General features: G+C 37.2%; 1 protein-coding gene across 7 annotated transcripts in view; it reads left to right on the top strand.

Annotated features, from left to right (window-relative positions):
• CDC42SE2 (CDC42 small effector 2) overlaps positions 1 to 16,352 on the top strand; it is a 1,077,748-nt gene that overhangs the window by 1,000,163 nt on the left and 61,233 nt on the right. For 5 of the 7 annotated variants that reach the window (XM_050792914.1, XM_050792917.1, XM_050792912.1 and 2 more), the window contains one exon: positions 5,756 to 5,926. The exons of the other annotated variants lie outside the window; for them this stretch is intronic. The gene's annotated coding sequence lies outside the window, so the exon portion shown is untranslated. The remainder of the gene's footprint in view (positions 1 to 5,755; positions 5,927 to 16,352) is intronic. 7 annotated transcript variants of the gene reach the window in all.

Raw genomic sequence — 16,352 nt, 5'->3', positions numbered from 1 at the left:
ACGGGCAGATGGGGATAGAGGTGGCATTTAATATGATACAAAAAGCACCAAGGCATACCAGCACTTAGCAGTTAAACTGGATCTGTTCTCATGACTTTTTCACGAATTCTAAGCAGAATATGAAGTCCATTTTAGTAGTGGTATCCAGATGACACTCATTGAATGATTATATTAAAATATGTTTTTGGTCAACAATGAAATGACAGTATTTTAAATCTAATTTCTACCAAATGTAATGGAGGACTGAGGTACTCTGGACTATAATTGAATTAACAATGTTAAAATCCACCAAATTTCCTTTTTTCCATGCCAAATTATATTATGCTAGGTTAGTTAGAGTACTGTTTTTGGCATATGCTTTCTTTGTGATTAGTAACTGTTTCTGATCCTTAGCATTGAGATATTATACTTTTGGAAGAGCTATTTTCTGAAGAGAAAGATTGTGGCCATAATTTTCAAATTTAATGCATTAAAAGGATCTTGCTTTTCATTTTAACCTGGCTTGCTACCGGTTATTAATATGTAATCACATTGTTTTAAACATAAAATTGAATGCATATATTTAAAGTGTTCAGCGTGATAAATTTTGGCATATGTATATTCCTGTGAAATCATAACCACACTGAAGATACTGAAAGTACCTGATACCCCGAAAGTTTCTTTTCAGCTGTTTGTAGGCCCTCCTTTTGCGCACCTACCCCCATTCCTAGGAAATTAGCTGATCTGCTTTTCGATCACTAGAGATTAGTTTCTTTTTTCTAGAATTTTGTATAAATGTATTATATAGTATATACTCTTTGTGGCTTCTTTGACTCAGCATAATTATTTTGAGATTTATCCATGTTGATGGGTGTATACAATCATTCTTTTTTTTTTGAGAATATTGTATACTACAAGTTTATCCATTCACCAGTTGATGAATTCTTTCAGTTTTTGTCTCTATGTTAAAAGAAAAACTTTACACAATGTAAATGTAGCAGAATTTATTTGAGCGAAGAATGGTACATGAATTGGGCAGCACTCAACCAGAAAAGGTTCAGAGAGCTGTGCTGTGCAACCTGGGCAGTAAGTGTAGACAGAAAAGAGAAGCAAGTACGTATATAGATTGGTCAGTTAACAGCTCCTCTTTTGCCTTATTTGAACATGGTCTGATCAGTTGGCAGCCTGTGATTGACGGAAGCTTGGCTGCTTGTGATTTGCTGAGATTCAGCTGTTTACTGTCTTCTTTTGAGAAGTGTCTGTTGGGTCCTTTGCCCATTTTTTGATTAAGTTGTTTTCTTGCTATTCAGTTTGAGTTCCTTGTATATTTTGGATTTGGATATTAGCCCTTTATCAGATATATGATTTTTAAACATTTTCTTTCAATCTGTGGATTGTCTCTTCAATCTATTAATTGTTTCCTTTGCTGTGCAGAAGCTTTTTAGTTGATGCAGTCCTGTTTATTTTTGCCTTTGTTGCCTGTCATATTTGGGATTATATCTAAAAAAAAATCTAAAAATTGCTCAGACCAATGTCTTGTAACTATTTTCCTATGTTTTCTTCTAGTAGTTCGACAGTTTCAGGTCTTACATTTAAGTTTTTAATCCATTTTGAGTTGATTTTTGTATATGTTGTGATTTAATGGTCCAATTTTATTATTTTGCTTGTGGGTATCCAGTTTTCCCAGCATGATTTAAAGTAGTCTCAGCTTATCTGTGGTTTTGCATTCTGCAGTTTGAGTTAAACTTGATCAACCATGATCTGAAAATAGTGTATGGAAAATTCCAGAAAACAAACAATTCTTAAGTTTTAAGTTATGTGCCATCCTGAGTAGTGTGATGAAATCTTGTGCCATCCTGCCTTGTTCTGCCTGGGAAGTGAATCATCACTTGTCCAGCATATCCATGCTGTATATGCTACCTGCTTATTAGTCACTTAGTAGCTGTCTAGTTTATCAGATTGAATAAACACAGTATATCTAGGGTTCCTGTCCGCAGGGGGTCTTGGAACGTATCCCTCACAGATAAGGGGAGACCACTGTATTGAAGAGACTGTCCTTTCTCTGTTGTGTGTTTTTGGTAATTTTGTTGAAAGCCAGTTGACCATAATTTGTAGGTTTATTTCTGGGCTTTCTATCCTGTTCTATTGGTCAGTGTTTCTGTTTTTATGCCAGTACATTCTGTATTGATTACTATAGCTTTGTAGTAGATTTTGAAGCTAGGTAGTGTGATGCCTCCAGCTTTGTTTTGCTCAAGATTGCTTTGTCTGTTTGACGTCTTTTGTGGTTTTATATGAAGTTTAGGATTCTTTTTTCTATTTATGTGAAAAACAACATTGGAATTTTGATAGAGATTGCATTGAATCTGTAAATTGCTTTGGGTACTGTAGACATTTTAACAATATTAATGATTCCAATCCCTGAACATGGGATACCATTACATTTATTTGTATTGTCTACAGTTTCTTTCATCAATATTTTACAGTTTTCAGCATACAGATCTTTCACCTCCTTGGTTAACTTTACTCCTAAATATATATACTCTTTGGAGGCTATTGTGAATAGAATTGATTTCTTAATTTTTTTTCAAGATTATTAGTTGTTAGTGTAAAGAAATGCTACTGATTTTTGTCTGTTGATTTTGTACCCTGCAACTTTACTTCGTTTATCAGTTCTAACAGTTTTTTGGTAGAATCTTTAGGGTTTTCTACATATAAGATAATGTCGTCAGCAAACATACAATTTCTCTTCTTCCTTTTCTTTCTTTTTTTTTTTTTTTTTTTAAAGTCGGAGCCTTGTTCTGTCACCCAGGCTGAGTGCAGTGGTGCGGATCTCAGCTCACTGCAAGCTCCGCCTCCCAGGTTCACACCATTCTCCTGCCTCAGCCTCCCGAGTAGCTGGGACTACAGGTGCCCGCCACCACGCCTGGCTGATTTTTTGTATTTTTAGTGGAGAGAGGGTTTCACCATGTTAGCCAGGATGGTCTCGATCTCCTGACATCGTGATCTGCCCACTTCGGCCCCCCAAAGTGCTGGGATTACAGGCGTGAGCCACCACACCTGGCCCCTCTCTTCTTCCTTTTCTATTTGGATGCCTTTTATTTCTGAGGCTTATCTTTCATTCTGTTAATAGTGTCTTACAGATAGCAGAAGTTAGTATTTGAATGAAATTATTACTTTGTCTTTTTTAAGTGGATTATGCTTTTGTGTTTTAGTTTACTAATCTTTGCCTAAGATAAGGCCACAAAGATTTTATGGAAGTTTTATGGTTTTACCTTTAGGTCTGTGATTGATTTTGAGTTAATTTTGGTGTGCAGTATGAATATTCAGTTGTTCCAGCTTCATTTGCTGAGAAAACTGTCCTTTCTCTACTGGATTGCCTTTGTACCCTTATGGAAAATAAGTTGACCACATGTGTGTAGTTGTATTTCTGGACTCTCACTCTTGTTGTATTAACCTGTTAAGTCTCTCCACATGCTAGTACAATGTTTTTGTAGCTTTATAATAAACCTTATATTCTGGTTGTATAAGGCTTCCAAAATTTTTTCCCTTTTTAAAAGCCATTTTGATTGATCTAGCTCTTTGACATTTCCATATGATTTTATTTAATTAATTTATTTTATTTATTTTGAGGCAGAGTCTCACTCTGTTACCCTGGCTGTAGTGCAGTGACATGATCTTGGCTCACTGCAACCTCTGTCTCCTGGGTTTAAGTGATCCTCCTGCCTCAGCCTTTCAAGTAGCTGGGATTACAGGTGTGCACCACCACGCCTGACTAAACTGTAGGATTTTGGAATAAACATGCCAGTTTCTTCTACAAAAAGGTCAGCTGGGATTTTTATTAGAATTGTGTTGACTGTATTGATCAAATTGGGGAGAATTGACATGTTAACATCATTGACTTCACTGATCTGGGAACATAATATTACTCTCTGTTTTTGCACATAATTTGATAATTTCTTCATAATTCATATTTTTATACTACAAATGAAATTATTTTTTAAATGATTGTCCTTTTTTTTTTTTTTCTTTCTTTCTTTTTTTTTGGAGACAGGATCTGGCTGTGTTCTCGATGTTGGAGCTCAGTGGCACAATCATAACTCACTGTAACCTCGAACTCCTGGGCTCAAGTAATCCTCCCACCGCAGCCTCCTGAGTAGCTATGACTACAGGCATGCTGCACCATGCCTGGTTAACTTAAAACATTTTTGTTGTTGTTGTTGAGACAGGGTCTCCCTAGGTATTTCAGGCTGGTCTTAAAATCCTGGCCACAAGCAGTCCTCCATTCTGGCCTCCCAAAGTGCTGGGATTGTAGATACGAGCCACCGTGCCTGGCTTCTGATTATTCTTTGTACAGTTGTTCTATAGAAATAGAATTGATTTTTGAGTATTAATCTTGATTTTTGAGTATGATCCTGCAACCTTCCTAAACTTATTTATTCTGTTGATAGTAGTCTTTTGGTTTTCCTAATTTCATTATCAGAGTTAGCGTAGCCTGTTGGTTCACTGTCAGTTTAGAGTTGAAGAAATGTGTAAGTTTATAAAATGTAGTATCAATGTCTTGCAAGGAGTGAGATGCAGCATCCCCAATGTTTTTCATTTTTCCTTTAATGAAATTCATTTTTCCTTTAATGAAGTACTAGTATTCCTCATAATATGAAACCTTGACACTTCAAGCTACCATTATTTAAGGTGTTAAATTTATAGGCAATTTCAGCAAAGTAATTGATTCTGAAGGATGAATTGCTCTTTGTTTTTATGGCTGGAATTCTAAGAATCTGTTCAAATTATGTATTTTGGAGGGAGAACCAATTGCCTTGGTGATGGCTCTGGGAGACAAGGGAGAGTATGTGGTAAGGACTTTATGTTTGTGGCTTGAGCGGAAGTTATCTGGATTATGGTGTGATTTATTGAGATGACGAAGACTGAGGAAGCAATGGATTTAGTATTGTCAGTTCAGGTTGGACATGTTAGATTTTCGGCATGTTTTGTCTACTGTGATAAGGCTTATAGGTTTATTTGGATGCTTTTAAATGAACTATATCTTAAGTTAAAAACAGACCTGAGGTCACACAACTAGTCATTTGCAGAATTTGAACTCCAGCTTCTGACTCTTAGTCCATGTTTGTTATCGCCTTATGGTATATTATATCCTCCAGGCAGAAAAATATGCTTGGCTATGACAATAATAAAATGTTCTCTGGGAGCTGGTAGAAATACATAGCAGAGTTTGCAAGCTCAGATGCCTGCAGGGTACAGACAAGTAACTGTGAGCCAGGCTGTATTGTAAAGGAGAGTGGCGACTTCTGTGGAGAACTGCAAAGCCCCATCCACAGGGTTAGTTAGCTGCTAATCAGCTCCAGAAGATTGTTTCCATATGGGAATGTGGGGCCAGTATTGCTAGATATTCTGATTTTTCAAGAGAGGTCTGAAATCTGGATTTTCATGTAAAGTCCTGATTTATAAATGTAGGCAGTTATCCTTTAACCATGCAGACCAACCTAGTGTGGGTCTACCAAAGGTATCTGTCTGCTGGATTCTGCCCGGTGGGTAGATATACTGTGGAAGCAACAATAAATGTATATGGTGGGAAAAGTGTGGTAACTATGTATAATAAGCACATTATGGTGTTGAAATGCAGGTTGCTTAGGTTAAACATGGTGCTTAGTGAGTCTAGTGTTTGAGTTCAGTCTTTATATGGATCAGTTAATTATAGATGGGGGAGGGGGAATTGCTCTCTGTAGCTTTTTGCCTCCTAATTGCATACTTTCATTTGCAGATAGGGCCAGTTTTGAGTGTGTGAATTTTTGAGTGAAACCTGGAACCCAAATGAGAAGAAATCTGCAAGGAATAACTACTGACAGTGAATCTACAGAGTCATCTGTATGCATAATATGGAATGTTCTTAACCCAGAAGTAGCTGAATGTGTTATTCCATTGATGAGGAGTGGTAAGTCTGATTATCTCCACTGATAATTAAATAACCTAAACCCTTCCATAAAAAGAGGATGATTTCTTCTACATTCTTAGCATTTGCTGACGTTAATTTTTATATTACAGGGGAGGACAGCAGTGCAGTTTAAGGGAATTCTTTATCCCTAACACCATGTTTAATGTCTGATTTCAGAGTTTGGCTTTCTTCTTCCAGTTAGGCACATCCTTACCTTTGCCTAGGCATTTTTCTCTATTATTTTCTTCTTCAGTCCAAGGCCTGAAATATTGTATTTGAAATACTCAGCCAGCGCTGAAATGATGGTCATGATAGTTACCAGCATCCATTCTAATCTTAGTTGTGGTAGGTCTCATTCTCTTTCGGAGTGATTGTTTTAGGAATGGACATGAGAAACAGTTTTGTCTGATGAGAGACAAAAGGGACATCTGCAAGAGGCTTTTGGGGAAATCTTTCTTGCTTTTGAGAAAAGGAAGAAAACAGATGGTCCCTCTTCTCCGCAGAGCTGATATTATCTGGATGTGATGTGTGTGGAAGTGCTGGAGCCATCTTTTTAGTAGCCTGAAGGTGATGCCTTATGTGAAGGAGGGAGAACCAAGGGAACTGGAGAAAAGTAGAACTAGAGTTCCATTTACCATGCCTATAGCCACTTTACCTGAATTGTCTTATTGTTTAAGCAGTTTTGCCTTTAGATTTCCTGTTATTTGCTATAGAAATTATTTAGATTTGATTTCTTCCTTTTTTGATTACCCAAAGCCATGTTTTTTAGTGTCACACACATTTCTACTTGATCATGTTCTTTGTAATCCCTTACAAGCTTTATGAAGTCAAGGGGTATGTTTATATTCCTATTGTATCTGACTCTAATACTTCTTATTGATGTCATCAATACATGTTTGCTTAACTGAATTACTTGATAAGTGTTTGAAAAACCAATCCATAGAATCTAATAATTACAGAGATTTTTTTTTTTTAAATTCACATTCTTTTCTTTAACCACACTGCTTCCCTCTAGGATTATGAGTGAAATTTGTTTTTTCTTTAAGACTTCCAGTATGTAACACATGTTTAAGTGGTTAGTTCTACTCCAGACAATATTGCCTTTTGTTTTTGTCCAACTTTACCATCCAAACCAGGTTCTCTCCTTCATGTTTGAGTATTGGCTTTCAATCTAATAAATGGAATTTCACTTTCTTCTTTATTGTAAAAACAGAATAGTTTGCCTTCTATTTTCTGTGATAACTGTAGGAATGGGGGACATCAATAGTAAGAAGCATAATTCAGGAATAATTTGTATTTGGCTTTGGAATGCATATTCACAGAAAGATTCCTTAAAGTGTGCATCCCCACTCTGTTCTTAGGACTCAGTGTTTGGGGGAGGTGGGGGGAAGTTTGGCAGTGATGTAGTAAGAGGGATCTTGGGCCATAGGATAGATGATCTAGTTGCTTATGTTTTAAAGCTCTGTGAAACAAATCACTTTTTTTTTTTTTGGCTTGGCTCTAGATATAAATGTTTTCTTCTATCTTTTCTTTTAAATCTTGTTATTATAACCTTGAAAAAGTATGGAATAAGAACCTCTTTTTCTTCTTGAAAATCTATGGTGTTACTTTCAGTTGTGGTAAAAGGAAAAAGATAAAAAACCTGTGTTATGATTTTACCAGGTAATCTGGTAGTATATTTTGAATCCTTCAAAAAGAAATTTACATTCAGGGAAGAATTCACTTTTTTTTTTTCTCTTGATGAATTCTGATGAAAATCTGGGAGAATACCTTTTTTTTCTTCTTCTTTTTTTGAGACAGGGTCTCACTCTGTTGCCCAGGCTGGAGTGTGATCTTGGCTCTTTGCCTGTGTATTTGAGCCCAAGATGCTAGGAACCTCTGCCTCCTGGGCTCAAGTGATCCTCCTGTCTCAGCCTCCCCAGTAGCTGGGACTACAGTTGTGCACCACCATGCCCAGCCAATTTATATTTTTTGTAGAGACAGGGTTTTACCATGTTGTCCAGGCTGGTCTTGAACTCCTGGGTTCAGGAGATCTACCTGCCTTGACCTCCCGAAGTGTGGGAATTGAAGGTGTGAGCCACCATGCCCAGCCAGGAGAATAACTTTTTAAGAAGATAGAGAAAGTTGTATGATGTGCTTTACCCATCAATTTAAATGCAGTAGTACCATTATTTAGTAATACAGGAAATTTAAATCATTAAGGTCAGCTTTAATGTGCTGTATTTCATATATATTTTGTTGGAATGGGACATATTTCCTGTCTAAGGCAGTCATGGCAGGCATGCACCCTAAGCTAGATCAAGCAGAGTGAATCTTAGGATATTTGCTAGGAATGCTGAAGATATTTGCTAGGAATGCTGAGATGAAGTCACTTATGTTTTTGTGAATTTCAACCTGAAAACATAGTTATTGAATTCCTGGCAGCTATCTTTTGACCATGAAAGGAAAGCTAGTTGATTAAGAAGCCAACACAGGGCCGGGCGCGGTGGCTCAAGCCTGTAATCCCAGCACTTTGGGAGGCCGAGACGGGCGGATCACGAGGTCAGGAGATCGAGACCATCCTGGCTGACACGGTGAAACCCCGTCTCTACTAAAAAATACAAAAAACTAGCCGGGCCAGGTGGCGGGCGCCTGTAGTCCCAGCTACTTGGGAGGCTGAGGCAGGAGAATGGCGTGAACCCGGGAGGCGGAGCTTGCAGTGAGCTGAGATCCGGCCCCTGCACTCCAGCCTGGGTGGCAGAGCGAGACTCCGTCTAAAAAAAAAAAAAAAAAAAAAAAAAAAAAGAAGCCAACACAGAATGAGTAGAGCAAAGAAAAGCCATGCCCTAGTTACTCCATTTGAGCTGCCAGATCAACCCTTCCCTGAAGCTGCTGTACCTGTAAACTTACAGTTGCATGAGCCAGTAAATTTCATGTTTAATTCAACTGGCTTTGGATTTTCTCTTATATTTTTGTGAAAACATCCTAGCTGATACATCCTTCTCAACCCTCAATTATGCACCTGTATAATAAGAACTCAAGGGACTTATTAAAACTTGAATTGTGAGTTAGGCAAGGAGACCTCTGACACAGATGTGCAGGTTGGCAGATAATGCATTCTTTTTCTTTCTTTCTTTCTTTTTTTTTTTTTTTTTTGAGACAGTTTTGCTCTGTTGCCCAGGCTGGAGTGCAGTGGCGCAATCTCAGCTCATTGCAACCTCTGCCTGCTGGGTTCAAGCGATTCTCCTGCCTCAGCCTCCTGAGTAGCTGAGATTACAGGTGCCCACCACCGTGCCTGGCCAAGTTTTTTTTTGTGTTTTTAGTAGGGATGGGGTTTCACCATGTTGACCAGGCTGGTTTTGAACTCCTAACCTCAAGTGATCCACCTGCCTCAGCCTCCCAAAGTGCTGGAATGAGTTGGGAGTGGAAGGTAGGAGAAAGGTCAATGTGACTTTTACCCCCACCCTCAGCGCCTCACTTCCTTCTGGTTTTCCAAGCCTATAGTACACCACTAATTTTGAGTTCTTGTATGGAATGGAATTCTAAACCACTTACATCAGCTGCAGTTGTTTTCTTACCCTAGGGCCATAGAAAGTGGTTTGGAGTATAGTTTCTGCCTCTGTGAAGAGATTTTCTTGGTCTTCTCAACAAGGATAAATTTGTATTGATACCTAATATAGTTAGGCTGTTGTCCCCCTGTAGACACAGCTCGCACTCTGTATAATGGCTTCCTTTGCCCCTTACCAAGCACCATTACAGTTTACTTTGACATGCAGTATTGCTCAAAAAATGGATCTCTTATAGCAGAATCACCCAAGACCCAAAAGAATACTTAGAAACTCACCATCGTAATTCAGTATCTGAAAAATATTGTTTTCTTCCAGTCTATAGCATTCCAATAACATTTTTAAAAGAATTTTTAAAGATTAGTTGAATCTAAAATTTATAAGGACAAAAATAAGGAAGATTATCCAGAAAAATTATTTAAAAGAATGAACATTTAAAAAAGGAACTAGACTGGGCGTGGTGGCTAACACCTGTAACCCCAACACTTTGGGAGGCCAAGGTGGGCGGATCACTTGAGGTCAGGGGTTTGAGACCATCCTGGGCAACATAATGAAACCCTATCTCTACTAAAAATAGAAAAAAAAATTAAGCCAGGAGTGGTGGCACATGCCTGTAATCCCAGCTACTCAGGAGGTGGAGGCGGGAGAATAGCTTGAATCTGGAAGGTGGAGGTTGCATAGAGCTGAGATTGTGCCACTGCACTCCAGCCTGGGCGACAGAGCGAGACTATGTCTCAAAAAATAAGTGAATAAATAAGATAAAAAACAAAAGAACTAGTTCTTCCAGATATTAAAAATGTATTCTGGCTGGGCAGCAGTGGCTTATGCCTGTAATCCCAGCACTTTGGGAGGCCGAGGCGGGTGGATCATTTGAGGTCAGGAGTTAGAGACCAGCCTGGCCAACATGGTGAAAACCCCATCTCTACTAAAAATACAAAAATTAGCCAGGCGTGGTGGTGCATGCCTGTAATCCCAGCTACTTGGGAGGCTGAGGCAGGAGAATCACTTGACCCCGGGAGGCGGAGGTTGCAGTGAGCTGAGATCACGGCACTGCACTCCAGCCTGGGCGACAGAGCAAGACTCTGTCTCAAATAAAAGAAAAAATGTATTCTAAAACTATAGTAATTAAGACATTATGATTCTGGTAGATAGATCAGTGGTACAGAATTTAAAAAGTCCCAAATTCATATGGAAATTTAGAATATAATGAAAGCACATATCAGATCAGTGGAGAAAATTATTTTTTTTCTTTCTGGCAATATGATAGCTGGGTAGCCATGAGAAAAAATCAGATCCTTATCTTCAGAGGAAGAAAATAGATTTTTTCTTCTTTATATTCTTGGAGTTAGAGAAGCCTTCTTAGAAAATGTTTTTTTAAAGAAATGTATATATTCTAATGCCTTATTAGAGGGAGTATAAGTTGGCACATTCCTTTAGGAGATTGGAAAATATCTGCCAAAATTTAAAATGCCTACTGAACATTTAAATGTACATGCTCTTTAATACATCAATTTCACTTCTTGGAATTTATCTTATGGTTAAATTCTGTAGCTTTTGGGTTTAGTTCATCATATTCTCACTTGTGTGAATATAAAGGGTTAGTCTTTGCAGTAAAATATTAGAAACAACTCAACTTCTGTCTGTGAAAGACGACCTATATCAGTAAGATAAAAATGCAGCCCTTAAAACTTAAAAGAGGCAGTTTTTTAAAAGTTACTGATATTAGCTGGGTGTAGTGGTACATGCTAATAGTCCTAGTTATTTGGGAGGCTGATAGGGAAGGATTGTTTGAACTCAGGAGTTCAAATCCAGCGTGGGTAACATAGATCTCATCTCTTTAAAATGTTACTGATCTTGCCTGATTTCTAAGATAAAGTGTTAAGTGAAAAAGGTGCCAGTGATGTATGATGCTACATAAAAATATTTTAAAAAAAGAATATACATATATGCTGGTATATTCATAAAGTATCTGTGAAAGGCTGTGCAAGAAGCTGACATTAGGGGCTGTATTGAGGGAAGACAACTGGGTGGGTAGGATAATGGTGGGAAACTTAATTCTATCAACCCCTCCCCACCAAATCATCAAGTGTCATACTGGGTAAAAGGAAAAAAAGGATTCACCTAATTTTCATCTTTTTCAATTTGTTAGAATCTCCAAGGGTGAGGTCACCCCCAGTCCACATTAGAAATTTTTTTTTTTTTTTGGATACAGAGTCTCGCTGTGTCGCCCAGGCTGGAGTGCAGTGGTGCGATCTTGGCTCACTGCAAGCTCCGCCTCCCAGGTTCCTGCCATTCTCCTGCCTTAGCCTCCCGACTAGCTGGGACTACAGGTGCCTACCACCGTGCCCGGCAAATTTTTTGTGTTTTTAGTAGAGACAGAGTTTCACCATGTTAACCAGGATGGTCTCGATCTCCTGACCTCGTGATCCACCCTCCTCGGTCTCCCAAAGTGCTGGGATTACAGGCGTGAGCCACCATGCTGGAAGAAGAAAAAGTGTTTTATGGTAGTGGTAAAAGACACATAAAATTGATCATCTTATCCATTTCTGAGTGTACAGTTTAGTAGTGTTAAGTATGTTCACATTGTTGTGCAACCAGCCTCTAGAACTTTTTCACTTTGCAAAACTGAAACTCTGTGCTCATTAGACAACAAATTTTCATTTCTCCCTATTGCCATCCCCTAGTACCCACCTACTTTATGTTTCTGTGAATTTGACTACTTTAGATTCCTCATATAAGTGGAATCATACAGTATTTATGTTTTTGTAACTGGCTTATTTCACTTAGTATAGTGTTCATAAGGCTCATCCATTTTATAGCATGACAGGATTTCCTTCCTTTTTATTTTTATTTTTTATTTTTAAAAGAGATGAGATCTTGCTTTATTGCCCAGGCTGGCCTTGAAGTCATGGGCTCAAGCAGTACTCTGGCATCAGTCTTCTAAGTAGCTGGAAGTACAGGCATGTGCCACTGCCCTTCCTTTTTAAGGCCCAATAATATTCCATTGTATGTTTGTTTATCTGTTCTTCTGTTGGTGGACATTTGGGTTGCTTCTACCTCTTGGCTATTGTGAATAGTGCTAGTATGAATGTGGGTGGGCAAATATGTCTTCAGGGCTCTGTCTTCAGTTTTTCCAAATATATCCCAGAAGTAGATAGGATTTCTATTTTTAATTTTTTGAGGACCTGTCATAATGTTTTCTATAGCAGTTGTACCATTTTATGGTCTCACCAACAGTGCACAAAGATTCCAATTTCTTCACATCTTTGCCAGCATTTATTTTCTGTGTGTGGTTTTTTTGTTTTGTTCTGTTTTGTTTTCCTTCATAGTAGCCATCCTAAGGGGCGTAAGGTGATCTCCAATTTTTTTTTTCTTTGTTCTTTTTGAGACAGGCTTTCACTCTGTTGCTCAGGCAGGAGTATAGTGGACAGTCATGACTCACTGGACCCTCAACCTCCTGGGCCGAAGCAATCCTCCCATATTAGCCCTCCAGGTAGCTGGGACCACAGGCATGTGCCACCACACCTGGCTTTTTTTTTTTTTTTTTTTTTTTTATAGAGACAGGGTCTCCCTATGTTGCCCAATCTCATCTCTAACTCCTGGGCTCAAGCAATCCTTCCACCTTGGCATTCAGGTGTTGGGATTACAGGCATGAGCCACTGTGCCCGGCCCGCAATCTATATTTTTAATGTTAAAGTATTATTAATCATGTATTTCTTCTATATTTAAAAAGCTTATGAAGTTATGAAGTACATTTAAGTTAATGATTTCAGTTTTATTACTAAAAAATACAACCAGTAGCCACTTTTTAGAATTGTATCTCAATGTGCTTTGTTTCTGTAACTTGAAGTGCATGTTTTATAATAAGATCCTCAAGGGATTGTACCTCTTATCTCTTTCTTTTTTTTTCTTTTTTTTTTTTGTATTTAACTACGAGTCACCTAGGGAGCAGACTAGGATATGTATACTTAACCCCAGGTAACTTTGCTAACCTTAATTCTTTTCCCTAACACAGTTAAAATTCTAAGGTTCTGCATGTTAGGATTCCAGTGACGTACGAACATTCAAAATAATGTGTTTTAATAAAAAAACTCTGTGTCATTTTACTTTACATGAGAGGGTTTGATCTGTTTGTTTACTTTTAATTGAAAATAGTTTTATCTGTATGGTTTTGACAGTTGTGTGTTAACTTTTCTCACAAGATGAATTTAATCATAAATTGTTCAAGAGCAAGATCAGTTGTTAAGAATTTTATCCAGAGACAAAAGTACATGAGATTCTAGTAAAAAATGGAAAGGAATGTAAATTGTCCTTAAATTATTTCCTGCTTTTTCAAGAAAATTTTAGGGATGTGAGTGTTCCACAACAAAATTAATAGCTTATAAAGTATTTTACATTTTGAGTAAATTACTTACAGCTCTTGTTTTTCTGACTTGAAGTTGCTGACATTATTCTGAAATTGTTATTGCGGAGTATCTGTTTTTTCTTGCAAATATTCTTTAGAAGTATTATTTCTAAAATCACATCACTGTATGAATATCCAGCTGTAGCCTATGACTACATCGTGAGTATTAGAAGTCATTTTTAAATAACTTTTGCCAGACCTTAAGGTTCATTACTGTGCAGCTCTCTCCTTCATGGCTGTTTTTATTTGGATATTTAAGGCTGAGCTGCTGTCTTCTTTATATTTGGTGTGTGACTTGGTAGAGAAGGGCACAAGTAGTGGTATGGCTTGGGAAGGGTGGGAGTTTAATCCTCATTGTGAGTTTTGAGAAAAGATAATGAAATCCTTTATATCCCTTTCCATAGACCTGCATTTCAAAGACTTACATTTTAATAAGAATTGGTTGTGCAGCTGCAACCCTGGCAACAAGGCCTAGGAGAAAAGAATTGGGGCAGCATTCCAGAAATCGGGGCAGGCACTGGTCTCATGTGGAGCTGAGCTAATGAAACAGATAAAAATATAAACCATGTAGTAAAAATAAGACCAATACTTTCTTTGGCATAGTAGATACTGAAATTTTTCCACACATATTTTTTAAAAAGCCTGAAAGCTCATAAGCTGCATGCTCAATAAGAGTAGCTATATTATCTTCTTTAGGATAAAAAACCCCAGATACTCTTGGAAGTTAATATTTCTGTGAATTATACCCAAAATGTAATTGTTCTTGGCCCATTCTTGGTGAAGTCCAGATGTTTTCAAAACATGGGGTACAAAATTTGTCAGATAAAGTTTAGAAACAAGGTTTTAGGTTTTAAACTTTAAAAATCAAATGCTTATATCAGTTTTAAAGTAAATTTCTCATAGTTACTGGACTCTTTAGATGCCCTTAAATAATAAGATTTGTTAAATATATTCTCTGAATACTGTGACAATACCTACATAATCTGTTATTTAACCATAATTTAATTATTACCTCATTGTTACGTGTTTAGGTTGTGTTGGAGTTTTCCGTCTTATAGTAAGAAATATTGCAAGAAAACATTTTTGTGTGTATAGGTATTTTGCTTTCTTTTGGACTAGTCAGGTTTCTTTTGGACTAGTCAGGATTACTTCTGGATTTCCAGAAGTGATACTGATGCATTAAATTTGAAAATTTTGAATACTTTCTAAGAGCACTACCAATCTACACAGCTATTATAGTGTGTATGCAGTTGCCAGTTCTCTGCTTCTTTATCAACATTGAGTATTTGAATAGATAAGAAATGGTAGTTGAATTTTTTGTTTTAATTTTCACTTTTTAAATTAGAAACTTGGAATATTTTAAAAGCAGCTTACCAGCTTCCCCTTTGTGGATTTTAAAATTTGTGTCCTTTTCCCATTTATCTATTGGACATCCATTAGGCTTTTTTTTTTTTTTTTTTTTTTTTTTTTTTAAAGTGGTAGTCCTAGGAATCTCTCAAAATTGAGTGTGGTAAACTTCCTATTCATTCTTTACATTCATACCAAATGGCATAATATGTGCCAGGCTCTATTTTAGCCTGAACGAAACAACTGATAGAACTAAAGGGACTCTTAAATATTGTGTTCATTTTTTACCCAAGGAAACTGAGATCCCATCTCATTTTATATGATCAGTAATTAACCTTTGAGAATGGTGGCTGAACTGGAGTTAAAGTTCTGTCAGCATTGTTGTCTCCCTGCTGTTGCATATATCTCTTCTTTCCTCTTCCTAATATGATAATCAGATTTCCCTCTCACTACCCCCTGCTTCTTCCATTGTATTTGTAGATTCCCGTTGGCCTAAGCAAATCAGCCTAATCCTAGTTTTGGTTCTGGGGACCTGTTGGCTCATACCATTACTTTGGCCGCAGCAATTGGTTCAGGAGTGATCAAGTCAGCAAAATTGATCCAGTTAGAGGGTAGTCTTGAATTTTCATTACCGTTGACGTTTGAGTATTTTAAAGTTTTCTTAATGTTTTTACTTTTTAATCTGAGTTAGTAATATATTTAGTTTCCAAATGAGATTTTTAAAACCATCTTTTTGTCATTAATTTCTAGTTTTATCCCATTGTTGTAAGATAATGCAGTGTGTATGGTATTGATCTTGTGTTTTGGGCCATGCTTTTTGGGCTGTTATATGACCTATCTGTGTATATGCTGTGTGCTTATGCAAATAATATGTATTCTCTGATTTTATTGCTTGAATCTTCAACATATCTGCTTATACTGTTTTTGATCAGTTGAGTGTTAATATTCCCAACTGCAGTTGATTTTAGCTTTTTCTCCCTGCATTTTGTACAGTTGTTTCTGACCTATATTGAGACTTTGTTTGATGTGGATGTGTTCATGATGATTATGTGGTTTTGTTCTACTGTTTTTATAAATATGTAATATCTCACTTTGTCCTTCTTGATTTTTTTTTTACCTTAAATTTTGT

The sequence above is a fragment of the Macaca thibetana genome, chromosome 6 (genome assembly GCF_024542745.1).
Source record: "Macaca thibetana thibetana isolate TM-01 chromosome 6, ASM2454274v1, whole genome shotgun sequence".
Classification (NCBI taxonomy): domain Eukaryota; kingdom Metazoa; phylum Chordata; class Mammalia; order Primates; family Cercopithecidae; genus Macaca; species Macaca thibetana.
The sequence above is the reverse complement of the archived record's forward strand: the minus strand, read 5'-3'. Positions and strand labels throughout refer to the sequence as shown.